Genomic DNA, 15,203 nt, shown 5'->3' on the forward strand with positions numbered 1-15,203 from the left:
TGCATAAAAGCCCGGCAAAAACGAGTAGAAAACAAAACTGTTCCATACAAATTTTACACTTCCAGGAACAGTTAAATGTACTCCTGAACCCACTATATGTAACTGACCAAACATGGTACGTATTGGTATTTTGAATGAAAGATTAAACGTAAGATGATCATGTGACTGCATATCAACCATTTCTTTTTCTGGAGACAAGTTGTCTACTTCCCTACAAATAACTTGTACCTTCTGTTTTTCTGAATAATCCCCAAACATAGATTTGCGCTAATTTTTTACTTATTTCTCACAGGAGACTTCCCGGCTTTTCTACTCGGATGTAGATGATGCGGTGTCACACGCATAACATCATGTCTAATTTTATCCTTAAAACTTTCTCCTTGACAAGCATTTGTATAGCATAAAAAGTGTTGATGTTTAGGAATTAGTTACATTTATGTTGGCGATTAAATTCAACTAAAGTGGGAACGTTCAATCAAAAGAAGGAATATTATAGGGAAAATTGTGAAATTGGATTCGTGTAACTCACAAAATTCGGAGAAATCTATCGTCACCAACCGACTGTACGTCCGACACTTAGTTTATATATATATTTATTTATTAACTTGGTATTAAACAACATAAATAAGCTTTAGAAAAAAGATCCAACCCCCTTTAGGAATGAAATTAATTTTAGTCTTGAGCGGAACAAATCATACACCATTTTGTTTTTTATTGATATATTCTGAATTTTCTATACTTTGTTTATTAGGATTTTATTATCATGATTGGATAAAAACTCACCTCGTGTCGCGTATCTATTACGATATGTACTTTTTACACTCTCGATAAGAGCAGTATTAAGACTAGCAACTTGTTTTTCCCGTCAACCACACAGCATTAATTGAAAAACAATTTTCTTCGAAATCTGTTCAGATTGAAGTTCGTTGAAGCGAGTTATTTACGGCAGCAACACGCAGAAGTAGAATCGCTAACAACAGTAGCACTTTAGCAGTGTAATCGCTTGTATCAGTGGCACGCTGATAATGTAATGTCAGTAGCATGCTGACAGTATAATAGTTAACATCAGTAACATGTTGGCAGTGTAAATGCTTTTATCAACAGCGTTGGCAGTGTAATCGTTAATATCAGTAGTATGCTGACAGTCTAATAGCTGGTATCAGTAGCATGTTGGAAGTGTAATCGCTAATATGAGTAGCACCTTGGCACAAGTTAATATAAAGAGAAATGGGTGAAAACCTCTTTTGGAAAAGGTCTAATGTAGATGGGTTCGATCCAAGGAAACCTACTTCCTTGGGAAAGTCATCCAAAATACATCTTTCATGGTTGAGTCAGATTACAACACTATGTCTTCCATGATTAGTTCAGATATCCCTTACTGTTTTTTTTTTGTTTTTTTTTAATTTCGCGTAAAGCTACTCGAGGTCTGTCTGCGCTAGCCGTCCCTAATTTAGCAGTGTAAGACTAGAAGAAAGGCAGCTAGTCATCACCACCCACCGCCAACTCTTAGGCTACTCTTTTACCAACGAATAGTAGGATTGACCGTCACATTATAACGCCCCCACGGCTGGGAGGGCGAGCATGTTTGGTACTACCGGGATTCGAACCCGCGACCCTCGGATTACGAGTCGAACGCCTTAACACGCTTGGCCATGCCGGGCCCATCCCTTAGTTATCTATGACTATTTTACGTGGTTAAACTACTCCCTAATTAGTTCAGTCTACAATATTATATAATCCCTGATTAATTCCTAATCCAAACTACTGTTATAGTTTTCTTGGTTACTTCAGACAACTGTGTTACATCATCTCGGTTAGTTCAAGCTAGTGAGTTGCATCTTCCCTAGTTAGACCAGACTACTGAGTTATATCTTAACTCAAACACTGAAATTACTTTACCATTAATTCTTCTATCAGTTAAATGCCTGTAACAAATCTTCCTCGATTAGATTAAATTTTCTTGCAACTCCCTTGGTTGGTAAACACTCTGTTTCACGACTGTCTTAATTATTTTCAATGAAAGTAAACTGTTATCTGGTTCAGTTAGTTTCCTGTAAACGTGTCTTTTGTTTAGTGTGCTGTATATTTCCTGATCTTGTTAGATTACTGTTATATCTTTCCTTGTTTAAGTAACCTCAATCTTCCTTGATCTGGTTAGATCACTGTTATATCTCTCCTTATTTAAGTAATCTGTATATTTCCAGATTTGGTAAGACTGCTGTTATATCTTTCCTTGTTTAAGTAATCTGTATTTGCCCTGATTTAGGTAAGGTACCACACCATATCTTATTGAAGCTAAAGTTATCATAAAGGTATGAAATCTACACCTAAATTACTAAAACCTATATCTATTGTGCATTTTCATGAAGTGGTACCTCACATTTGTTACCAAGTATCGTTGATCGCCATGTAACACACTGTCAGCATAATCGTTAACACCAATCAGTCTAAGGTTCATCCATCTCAAACCTGTTCTACTTGAACAAACATTGTTTTTAGATTTATTCTACCAAAAAGTTGATCGAACAATACACAAAAAAATATACAAAACAAACATGAAACCCATCAGTCATTTGAGTAGCCACTTTTCATTAGTCTGGGGAGGGTATTCCATCCCTCATCCGAAACCCTTCATCAAAAGCAAATGAAAATAATAAGATTAGGCTTCAAATCCTATAAACTTAATTAAAGAAATGGACAAAATAAGGTTCTTTATAGGTAACACATCTCCAACTCAATCGAATAACTAGTTATTTAGTAAATCTTTAGCTTACTGACTAACAACTTCCAGTAAATCTTCACTTTGTTCAGTAAGTACTTTCGGCAAATCTTCCCTTTACCTAATAAAATCTTCCAGTAAATCTTCACTTTACCGACTAACAACTTCCGGTAAATCTTCACTTTACTAGCTAACATCTTCCGGTAAAACTTCACTTTACTAGCTAACATCTTCCGGTAAAACTTCACTTCGTCGAGTAAGTACTTCTGGCAACTCTTCACTTTACCAACTAGCATCTTCCGATAAATCTTCACTTTACCGACTAACATCTTTCGGTAAATCTTCACTTTATTCAGTAAGCACTTTCGGTAAGTCTTCATTTTACCAAGTAACAGCTTCCGGTAAATCTCTAATGTATAATTTGCAAAATATCGCGAACTTTTATATCTTCTAGGACTTACTTGTAACGTAAGAAATAACGTGAATAATTAAACTAGCGCAAAGTGCTACAATTAGAACATGTAGCAAGAGAACCTTTCACAGTAAATTAGCAAAGCAAACCAAACCGAACATTCAAAGTCCATTTGTTCCCCTAGGCCAGGCATGGCCAAGCGTGTTAAGGCGTGCGACTCGTAATCTGAGGGTCGCGGGTTCGCATCCCCGTCGCGCCAAACATGCTCGCCCTTCCAGCCGTGGGGGCGTTATAATGTGACGGTCAATCCCACTATTCGTTGGTAAAAGAGTAGCCCAAGAGTTGGCGGTGGGTGGTGATGACTAGCTGCCTTCCCTCTAGTCTTATACTGCTAAATTAGGGACGGCTAGCACAGATAGCCCTCGAGTAGCTTTGTGCGAAAGTCAAAAACAAACAACCAAACAAACCATTTGTTCCCCAAAACGGACTTAGTAGCATAAGATCATCTTTAGACAGACTTGAAATAGTAGAACAGTGGTGCCCTCAAACGAAGTTAGTGGCATGAAACCATCTTTAAACAGACTTTACAATAGTAGAACAGTGGTGCCCTCAAACGAAGTTAGTGGCATGAAACCATCTTTAAACAGACTTTACAATAGTAGAACAGTGGTGCTCCCAACGAAGTTAGTAGCATAAGACTACCTTTAATCAGACTTGACAATAATAGAACATTGGTGCCCTCAAACGGACTTAGTGGCATAAAATTGCTTTTAGACAGAATTGACACCGACAGTCAAAGGAAAAAATTAACTTTTTAGTATTATTGGAATAAATACCTTTTAAACAACTCTCCAGTTGTTTCATAGTATATTTCTACTGAAAAAATTAAAGTAAGAAGACAGTGTGACAATAAATGGCTTCTTTGATACTTTAAAGTTTATTTTTTTATCCAGATGATGATGAGCTACTTACAGGAGTCTTATCATCAGTTTTAAAGATATGTTCCAAATCAAAGTGATGATAATTTTATGATTTGGTGGAATAAAAACCTCTGCTTCTTCGAGAGTGGTAAAATAAAAAAAAAATCCACAGGTCTTACTTTTTAATAACTATTATATAAATTATCTTTAGTGAGATATATTCAGGTATTTTTCGTATAGATATTCTACATGTAGTTAGTGGTATCCTTATAAATGGATTTAGGAAGAATGCTAGTTTTTACTGACCTTCTTATCTTCGACAGAGGTTACATACTACAATACTTTCTCCATATGTTTGTACTTGCTTGAACCTGTTTCTTTTGTCATACACTCCTGGAGTGTGGCCATGCCAATTTAAGGAGGCAATTTTTCTGTTTCATTAAGTTTCGACTAGCTTCGTAAAAGTTTATAATTTTGAAGTTATAACTAGAGGGAAGACAGTTAGTCAAAACCACCCATTATTTTACCAACGAATACTATTTATCTATTCGAAACAGATATTTAATTTTAAAGTAAGGTTTAAGAACCTAACTCAGTTGTAGTGTTCAAGAATTGGTTATTCTTCTTCACCCCGCACCAGGTGAAGATTTTTAGATCTAGCATGAAAAAAAAACAGTGATTAATAATAGGATGAGGCAAAGGATGACACTGTGATGATGACCACCTATGTAGAGAAAGATGAACTATCAAACACAGAAGCTTATGTGAATTAAGTTGCATCTGTGAGAAAGAACACTGTTATAATATCCCCCAAAATTAAAAGGGTAAGAATGTCGGTAATGGGGTTCAAACCCACAATTTGCAGATTAGGAGTCAAGTACCTTAACCACTATGTCATACCATAACCCACGAGGTGATACAAAGACTTATACAAATCGACTTGAATATTCTCTAACTTCAATATGTTTGTTTGGAATAATTACTGACACTAGGTCCATGGTTAAACTTAAATTGTGGATATTGACTTTGGTCTTTGTCCAGTACAGGCGTTTTTGGAGATCTTATCTTTTTTCCAGCAACTCGTCTGAGTAAAAATGCAACCAGCAGTTAAAGAGCAGGTCAGAAACGTAAGACACTCTTTTAATTGTAGATATTTATATGACTTGCTCATTGACATGAATGGTATTTCTTCCAATGTCCATGATCAAATTATTCTATGCACGACATTTCTGGAAGTTGTGTTTTACGGATGCTATAATTTATCCGACGGACATCAGTGTGCCCATAAATTGACAAGCTGTTTGAAGAGTATTACTTGTCATAAATGCAAAAATATAAATCAGGACAATTCATGTCCGAAATACAATAAAACTCTTCAAATATACGTTACTGTTCTTTTGTCTGCTTGCCATGTATGTTGAAACTTTCCGTGTATTGAGTACTAGACTTTATAACCGGTAGACAACATGTACATATGGTTATGTGAGTCCTGCTTTTGAATATTCTTAATGAAGTATATTTGCTCATCCCGGCCCCCCGCTAGTACAGCGATATGTCTCCGGATTTACAACGCTAAAATCAGGGGTTCGATTCCCCTCGGTGGGCTCAACAGATAGCCCGATGTGGTTTTGCTATAAGAAAACACACACACTTGCTCATCCCACTATTTTATTTTAATTCCAAAACACTTGTAAACTGTGTAAATAAGAAGAATGTGAGAAATAAGGTAGTCATTTCAGTGATGTCGAGAAAACCCACTTGTAGAGAAATATATATGTAAAAACGGCTCGTTTGGGTTGAGAAAATATTTTACATAGAAGAGCGAACAACGTTTCGACCTTCTTCGGTCATCGTCAGGTTCACGAACGTTGTTCGCTCTTCTATGTAAAATATTTTCTCAACCCAAACGAGCCGTTTTTGCATATATAAGGTAGTCATTTATAGTGAAAATATACATATATTCTCCGGAACATCCAATATTTTATATACACAGTGTTATTACTATCGTTATTTAACCACAGAACGCAGTTATGAAATCAACCACAGGGAGATAACGTCACTAGGTACAACCTAGTGGGTCTCCGCTAGAACAGCAGATAGTTTACGAATTTACAATGCTAAAATCAGGGGTTGGAATCCCTCGGTAAACACAGAAGATAGCCCATTGTGGCTTTGCTATAAGAAACACACACACAAACCAGTAGAATATGGATGCAAACGAGCTCCAAGCGTACAAATTTTAAACCCAACTAAATCAAGTTGTTCCAAAAAGTCACATACGAAAAGACTGGTTACCCATAACGAAAGAATCCCTTTAACACTGATAAAAGAGTATCTGCACGTGTAGGGGTGAATGCTTTATCGATTTTTAAATTAGCACCCGAGTGTAATTTTTCCATTTTCGTGTTCATTGTTTGTCTTTTTTTTCTCGTTTATTCTTGTCTTTTACATATCTGTACAAAGCAACTAACCACGTCAACCGCAGTTATTTGTTATAATCCGTGATGACGAGAAAACCCACTTGTAGAGAAAAATATATATGTAAAAACGGCTGTTTAAACACAGAAGTTTGAAAGCAGTAAAAATAAATCGTTTATTTCACTTGCGAATGTTATAGCACCGACCATCTAGTTAGAAAAATATGAAAAGCGCAAAAAAATAACACTATTTTCGTGGAGATACAAACATAGCGACGAAAGCATCGTTGTGCCTGATTGACGACCAACCGTTGGTGTTCCACTGGGGATTTCCGTCACGACATGAGTTTGCCATTACTTCCATACGAACCTCCACCACACGGTGAAGTTAAAAGTATTTATCACGCTGCAAAGCTTGTCCAATCAGAATTTAGTCCACACAGCTTTGTTTTCTTTTAAGCTCCCACAAAAAAATAACCTAACAACAAACGAATAATTCTTAAAAGCTTGATAATATATAAATACTTTAGAAAATGAAACTGGATTATTTTGGTGTCGGAGAAAAAAATGTGAAGCTTGTCAGAAAATTCGTTAAACTCTCGCGTTATGAATAACATTTATTTCATTTCTCAGTCATATAAATTGTACTAACATGTAAAGAACAACTGAAATGTGCATGTGGTACACACTTAATAATTCATAGATGCCCAATTTTAACATCAATGCCAAAGTTATCTGCACATAGTTGTTCTTAATTTTGAAACTATGTACTAGGGAGGAAGAAAGTAGCCCACAGCAGTCGCCGTCAATATTTAAGCTATTCTTGTCGGCTTGAGTTGTGGGGTTTGATTTTCATTCTTATAACGCACACAGGGCCTCAAAGCGTGGAGCGAGTTTTCCCACAGTCCTGGCACGGTGACCACTAGGTCATGCTCAGACATTTTACTAATACGTAACTTAGATTGAACTCATATTATAATTTTTTTAACATTTCTTTGTTTTGACTGAAATAATCTGTAATGTCCAGGATTATCGGAATTCGAATGTTTGTTGGAGTTTAAAATCCATGTATCTTTGACAAACTAAGTTCTTTCCACAGGTTTACCAGGTTTCATAACAAAGGACGAAGAGGAAATTATGTGTTGTCAAGTTTCACTATGGTAACCCCACAGCTGTTTCCAGAAGAGAAGAGAAAAAGTTTGAACTACTGAGTCACACCACTCGAGAACTTTGGGTCAGGTGATTAATATAAATAACTCGCGATATTTAGAGAACTGTCAGTTGAAGCTATAAGCAATCGTTTTAGATTTAATTTTACCAGAAGGTAAACAAAATTTGCTTTGGTTTCTAGAACAGTAAAAACCACCAGTATTGAATAAACCTTATCATCAACTCTATCACACCGGTGGACAAATACCGTGCAAGTTCATTAGCTAACTTTCCGCGGTTCAGTTTGTTTATTCTGTCAAAGTATTTAACCATGGTAACCTTACACTGTCTTGATTTGCTGAGACAAGTTACAGTTTTTAAAGGTCCTTATAATGTTTATTTAAATATTGTACTTAATCATCGGTGAAATTACAATGATGACGTGAATTTCTCCATCATTATAAAGGTTAACTTTGCCCTCATAAATAATTGGATGACGGATCAACGGACATATTTCTATGCCAATATGAGGGTTAACTTTGGCATGAATGACAGCTTATGACAGCTAAATGACAAAATATTGTGCATCTTTATGTGCTTCTATTCTAAGGGGTTGTTAGACTTTCCATCTTAAAGTGATTCTATTCTAAAGGGTAATTAGACATACCATCTTTATATACTTCTATTCTAAGAGTAGTTAGATATTCCACCTTTATGTGCTTCTATTCTAAGGGGTTGTTAGACTTTCCAACTTTAAGTGTTTTTGCTACTCAGGTTATTGAAGGATAAATTAAATATTTATTATTTAACACTACTTTCAGACTCAGATGTATCTACCTTTAGTGACCCTGTATACTTTTTAGTGCCATTTCGACATTATACTTTCAAAAGGTTTGCATTAGACACGTTCATAGATCTTGCTTGAGATCGACTTCATGAAATTCCGATTTTAAAACGCTGAGTAACGTTGTTGAGTGCTGGAGTTTCCGCCATTTTGTGCTTTTTGCTAAGAAATCGAAAGAGAGCTTAAGTGAATCTTAAAGAAAGCTGAGCCAAGCATATTTTCTGGACATTCACACATTATTCTTCACATTTCTCCGTCGAAAGGTCACATGGCCTATGTACTAAAGATCCCTCTTTTTTCACAGTGTATATCTTATTTTGATTGTTTTTTTTAATTTCGCGCAAAGCTACATGAGGATTATCTGCGTTAGCCGTCCCTAATTTATCAATGTAAGACTAGAGGGAAAACAGTTAGTCATTCCTACCCACCGCCAACTCTTGAGCTACCCTTTTACCAACGAATAGTGAAATTGACCGTCACATTATAACGCCCCCACGGCTGAAAGGGAGAGCATGTTTGGTGTGACGGGATTTCGAACCCGCGATCCTCAAATTACGAGTCGATAACCTTAACCACCTGGCCATGCCAGACCAACTTATTATTAATGTCGTGTTTAAAGGTTCGAGGTGATCGCTCTAATATTTTGGTATTATGGTAGTCACCGGCGCGTGAAGAAAGACAATGATTTAAGTTTAAAATAAAAACGTTAAAGCAACATTATTGAATGACATACGTAACTTTTATTTTTTTAATTTACCAGAATTTAGGCTTATTTTCATAAAGTTCAAATTCTCGATAAGTCATCAGTAACGAACTAGCCACAGAATATGAAAAATAACAAACCAAAATGGAATTTTGTCGTCAAGAGAGATGTTATAGGATGTACTTACCAGGAAAATGCAATCCGATAAAAATGTAGATTCATCTCAGGAACCAAAAAAAACAAACTGTGTTTCGCTTCCTGTTCTACCTTGCAGAAGTTCAAACCATTTTTCCAACAACAGGTTAGGTCTGTTGAACATATACCATATAGAAAATCAAACCGTATTTACCAACAACAGTTTACAGCTGTTGAACGGCTACCTTACAAAAATTCAGACCGTTTTCTCCAACAACAATTTAGACCTGTTGACGCCTACCACTTGGAGTGAGGCTATAGTTACTTCAACCAAGAACAGAACACAATAAAACCTGGATTTAGAACCTGCTTCAAACAAAAGGATTAAAAATATTCTAACAATGCACGTTAATTCACTAATGTAACGTTTTCTCCGTTTTCACCGAATTTACCGCCTACTATATGTTCGAATCATTTACTAAAGACTGATTTGTAACTTTGGCGGCATTCAAATTGCCAGATCAGACATCCCTTGGATTTTAAGACCGTTCGAAATGTTCAGGGAGAGAAGCCAGTCGACCGTAGAATGTATTGGCCTAAAGGTGTTTTCTGATCCTTCTTATAAATAATAATTGTTAAAACGCGTCCATAGCTGAAACTGCTAAATTTATTTGGTGGTTTCATGTTTCGGACCTCGTACCGTTCTATTAGCACATCGGCACGCCATCCATTAGGCTACGCCCAGCCAATTAATATAGAACCCAAGTAAGAACTGATGCGTTTTAAAACATTATGTTTTCAAATTAGGAAAAGTTATGTGGTCGTATCAGTAAATAAATCTTTCAATAGTTATTTAATTTGGCTAAAGAACGTTTCTCGTGACAATCTGAACAATAAAATTAATCGTTTAAGTTTTCTCTATCTTTGAGTTTTGGGCGAAATTGTTTGAGGTCTATCTGCGCTAGACATCCTGTCCCTAATTTTGAAGCGACAGACTAGAGAGAAGGCATTTAGTCAACACCAATTACCGTCAACTCTTGAGCTGTTCTTTACCTTATTGACTGTAACATTATAACGCCCCCACGGTTGAACGGGCGAGATGTTAAATGCCGATACCCTCAGATTGCGAGCCGAGTGCCAAAACCACAAGGCCTTGCCAATCTACATGCTGTAAAGGAATTGGTTACAACAACATGTAAATTTACTTCATTCAGCCTTTGTTAATTAGAAAATGTTAAAAAATTACATGATGTCTCGCATTTCCTTTTAATCTGCCTTCGTCCCCCTCTTTGGCTCAATGGTAATTTAACGTTAAAAAATTACACGATGTCTCCCATTTCCTTCTAATTTGCCTTCTTCCTTCTCATTGGCTCAATGGTAAGTTAACGTTAAAAAATTACATAATGTCTCGCATTTCCTTCTTATCTGCCTTCTTCCTCCTCATTGGCTCAATGGTAATTTAACGTTAAAAAATTACATGATGTCTCGCATTTTCCATAACCTGCCTCCCACCCCTTCGTTGGCTCCACGGTAAGTTAGAAATTTATAATCTTGATACTGTACAGGTTTGTGTTTAATAACAAACAAAACATGTAACTTACTGTGGTAGCAACACTGAAAAAGTGTGTAGCACAAACAAACTTCTATAAGCGTGAACATACTTACTGAAAAATGTCTCATTTTACTTTTGATTTCATTTATTAGACACCTTCCGCCCTAGTAGTTCAACAATAAGTCTGATGTATTAAAATGCTAAAAACCGGATGTTGATACTCCAGGTAAACACAGCACAGACAGATCATTGTGTCACTCTGTGCTTAATAACAAACAAGTTCTAACGTCATTGTTTTGATATAAAGCCAGCACAAGACAAGCTGGTGGTTTTCCCTTAGAGATGGCATGGCCAGGTGGTTAGGACGCATGGCTCGTAACCTGAGGGTCGCAGATTCGAATGCTTGTCCCACCAAACATGCTCGCTCTTTTAGCTGTGAGGGCGTTACAATGTTTCAGTCAATACCACTATTCATTGGTAAAATAATAGCCCAAAAGTTGGCGGTAAGTGGTGATGACTAGTTGCCTCCCCTCTAATCTTACACTGCTAGGTTAGGGATGAATAACGCAGATAGCTCTCGTGTAACTTTGCGCGAAATACAAAAACAAACCCTTAGAGATGGTGCTGTCAATAAAAACGTCACAAACTTGTCAGTTTCGATTGGTTAACACAGCTTGTTTCAAAAGAAAATGCATTTATGTTCATTTCAAATCAAGCACCATGGATTAATTCTGCTCATTCCACGGCGGGTATCGAAACCCGAACTTTAGCATTGCATTCTATGAGCCTTATCGCTGAGCCACTTGGAGGAGGTTTCAAGAAATGTGAGAGTTTATCTGATTTTTTTATTTTCGTTTTACTATTCTAAAAATTTTATTTCTTAGGAAAGTAGTTCTTTACTTGCCAAATCTTTTCGTTTCAATCGAAATTATTCTAAGTATATTGTATGTAAGAAAGTTAACTTCTTTAACATCAATAGTCATTTACTTGTTTTTTTCGTGTTGTTTTTTGTTGTTGTTGTTTCACATTCTAAAAGTTTAATTTACGTACAGGAAGGAACACGAGCATAACAGTTCTTTGAGTGAGTTTTTAATCGTTGCCTCTAGCAACTGGTAACCATGACAACAATATTCTCGATCGTCCGATGGTTTTAAAGAAAAAATATATATATTCAATTTTGCTACTTCTAGTTGAGTAAAAAACATCCATTGTCTGAATACTTTAAACATATGTTATTTGTTAGATATATGCTAAAGGTACGGAACTCTTGCATTGTGTGTCTTTCTTCTAAATATGACTTGGTTTTGTGTGTTCTTTGTTAAATAAGCGCACTTTTCGTCGTCGTACCTCGAGTCCAAAAGATAAGACATTTGTTGGCGCGCGTTATAGTGACGTAAAATTTATTTAAAGATTGTACTTTTCGCTCTCTTAACTCTTTCTGGTCTGTGCAATAACAAAACTAATTAAATATAATTCTAAAAATGGTATGGTTTTAAATAACCGGAGCTTCTTGTTTATTGACAGTGGTACTTTTCCCTCCATCAATCCTCCAGTGAAACACAGGTAACTTACAACTTTAAAATACAGCGTTCGATTCCCTACAGTGAATACAACATATAACCCTCTGTGGCATTATTATAAAACAAAAAACATACTTATTCCATGAACGTAAATTGTTTGTTTGTTTTTTGGAATTTCGCGCAAAGCTACACGAAGGCTATCTGCGCTAGCTGTCCCTAATTTAGCAGTGTAAAACCAAAGGGAAGGCAGCTAGTCATCACTGTCCACCGCCAACTCTTGGGCTACTCTTTTACCAACGAATAGTGGAATTGACCGTCACATTATAACGCCCCCACGGCTGAAAGGGAGAGCATGTTTGATGCGATGGGGATTCGAACCCGCAACCCTCATATTACAAGTCGAATTCCTTAACCCACCTGGTGATACCGGGCTTGAACGTGAATAGACCTAGTTTTCAATTTGATTTAATTTCCACACAACAAATCAAAGGAAATAGTAGTTTAATAGCCAAAATAAAGAAACATGAAAAGTAACTGTAGCCTTATCCATTACACGCCTTCTGCTTTGTCATGATCATTAACTACCTATAGAGCAGGTCTACAGATTTCATTCGCCAGATTTTGTATACACTTTTGATTCTAGACCCACGTGAAGTTTTTCAGAAAATCCCCAAATTTTCAATTCTCGCGATTTTTTTTCCAGCCATTAAAATATGGTGCAACTATTCCTTGACTAATATGACGAGAAGTTCAGGGTGCAACCTTTTACAAACATCTTGAAAATGACTTTTAAATTGATTTTTAAACGGAGCGGCCCGGCATGGCCGAGCGCGTAAGGCGTGCGACTCGTAATCCGAGGGTCGCGGGTTCGCGCCCGCGTCGCGCTAAACATGCTCGCCCTCCCAGCCGTGGGGGTGTATAATGTGACGGTCAATCCCACTATTCGTTGGTAAAAGAGTAGCCCAAGAGTTGGCGGTGGGTGGTGATGACTAGCTGCCTTCCCTCTAGTCTTACACTGCTAAATTAGGGACGGCTAGCACAGATAGCCCTCGAGTAGCTTTGTGCGAAATTCCAAAAAAACAAAACAAACAAACAAAATTTAAACGGAGCACGCTAAATTACTAGCGAACACTAGACTGAGCATTTGCAGTGTAAAAACCTAGCGACCATGGTCAGCGAATCATGAATTTATAAACTTAACTTTTAGTATTTACGTAGAAGTTAAACATTAATTCCCTTCAACTAATTATTCATATTTAAAATACACAGAGTCACTAAATCAAACATGTTTGTGTCTAAAACGTCAAAACAAACATGGAATATCACGTCCATATTGAAATCGATTATAGATTTACTAAATGTCGTGTGCCCGTTTTCAAAAAGCTCTAATCTTCACCAAGTATCACGTGTCCATATTTAAAACGCTCAAAAATTGACTAGAAAGTATGTTTGCGTATTCTAAATACTGAAATAGATTAGACGTTTTAATAGTAGATACAACTGAACGTCAAGAATTCATTTTATATATTCATTCGGTCTAAGAGCAGCCTCGATAGCTGCGCCAATGTACAAGTATTAACCTTATTACATACAATCACGTTATGTACGTAAATTGAGATAATCATGTTGTTTTTAGCGTTTTTTCATCTTCAATTTCAATGAGTTCAAATGTTTGTGAAATACTCGTAAGTCGATCTCACAAGGACAATATGGTGAGAGAGGAGAAAATTCTTCAACATTCAAGGAATTCTGTGATATTGAGACTTAATGTATTCTTTGATTGGCCGGACCCTCCGTTGTGGGTTGCAGTTTCGACTATTCAAGGCTTGTCAGCACAGGTTGGGTTAGCAAACCAAAGAAATACCATTAGTGCCTCTTGAGGACATGGCCAATCAAATAAAAGAAATCTTTAACATACATATGCATTCAAGGAAATATTTAACATCTGGTACATGATAACATACATGGCCAAGCATATTTTAATCACTTTTTCTATGATAACAATATAATAATTTGTTGTGATTCAGTTACTTCATTACGTAATGCGACTACTAAAACACACGATTTCATCAAAGAGAAAAACATCAGAGGACCTGTACGGGCCATTAAAAGTACTCTTGGACCACTATAAGACATCAGAAGAAATGTACGGGCCATTAAAAGTACTCTTGGACTACTATAAGACATCAGATGAAATGTACGAGTCATTAAAAGTACTCTTGAACCACTATAAGACATCAGAAGAAATGTACGGGCCATTAAAAGTACTCTTGGACTACTATAAGACATCAGATGAAATGTACGAGTCATTAAAAGTACTCTTGGACCACTATAAGACATCAGAGGAAATGCACGGGCCATTAAAACTACTCTTGGACCACTATAAGACATCAGAGGAAATGTACGGGCCATTAAAACCACTCTTGGACCACTATAAGACATCAGAAGAAATGTACGGGCTATTAAAATTACTCTTGGGCCACTATAAGACATCAGAGGAATTAACTATAATAATGCCTCGTCAACTTAGAAAAGTGTATTCCGTTCAAACTACTGAAATGTTTTCAAACGAGACATTAAAACCCTAGCGTTTTCAAATAGTTCACTATTTTTCTTCAGGAGAGTAAAAGGGTTATGTTTAATAAATGTAGTAAAACATATAGGCAAGGATGTTGAAGTAACGTAAACCGGATGTTAAACATGAGTTAGCCTTGATAACTGGCCAATCGTAATCTAGAACTGTTTAATTTATGCCCAAATGGTGTGTAAAGCACATAAAAGACATAAGTGTTATAACAGTTTTAAGAATTGCTAACTAATTTCTACAAAGAT

The 15,203-nt window shown here is 36.4% G+C and overlaps 1 protein-coding gene across 3 annotated transcripts in view; it reads right to left on the reverse strand.

Moving 5' to 3' along the window:
• LOC143257081 (gamma-aminobutyric acid type B receptor subunit 2-like) overlaps window positions 1–15,203 on the reverse strand; it is a 135,807-nt gene that overhangs the window by 89,113 nt on the left and 31,491 nt on the right. The gene's annotated exons all lie outside the window — the stretch shown is intronic.

Source organism: Tachypleus tridentatus, chromosome 7, assembly GCF_004210375.1.
Source record: "Tachypleus tridentatus isolate NWPU-2018 chromosome 7, ASM421037v1, whole genome shotgun sequence".
NCBI lineage: Eukaryota > Metazoa > Arthropoda > Merostomata > Xiphosura > Limulidae > Tachypleus > Tachypleus tridentatus.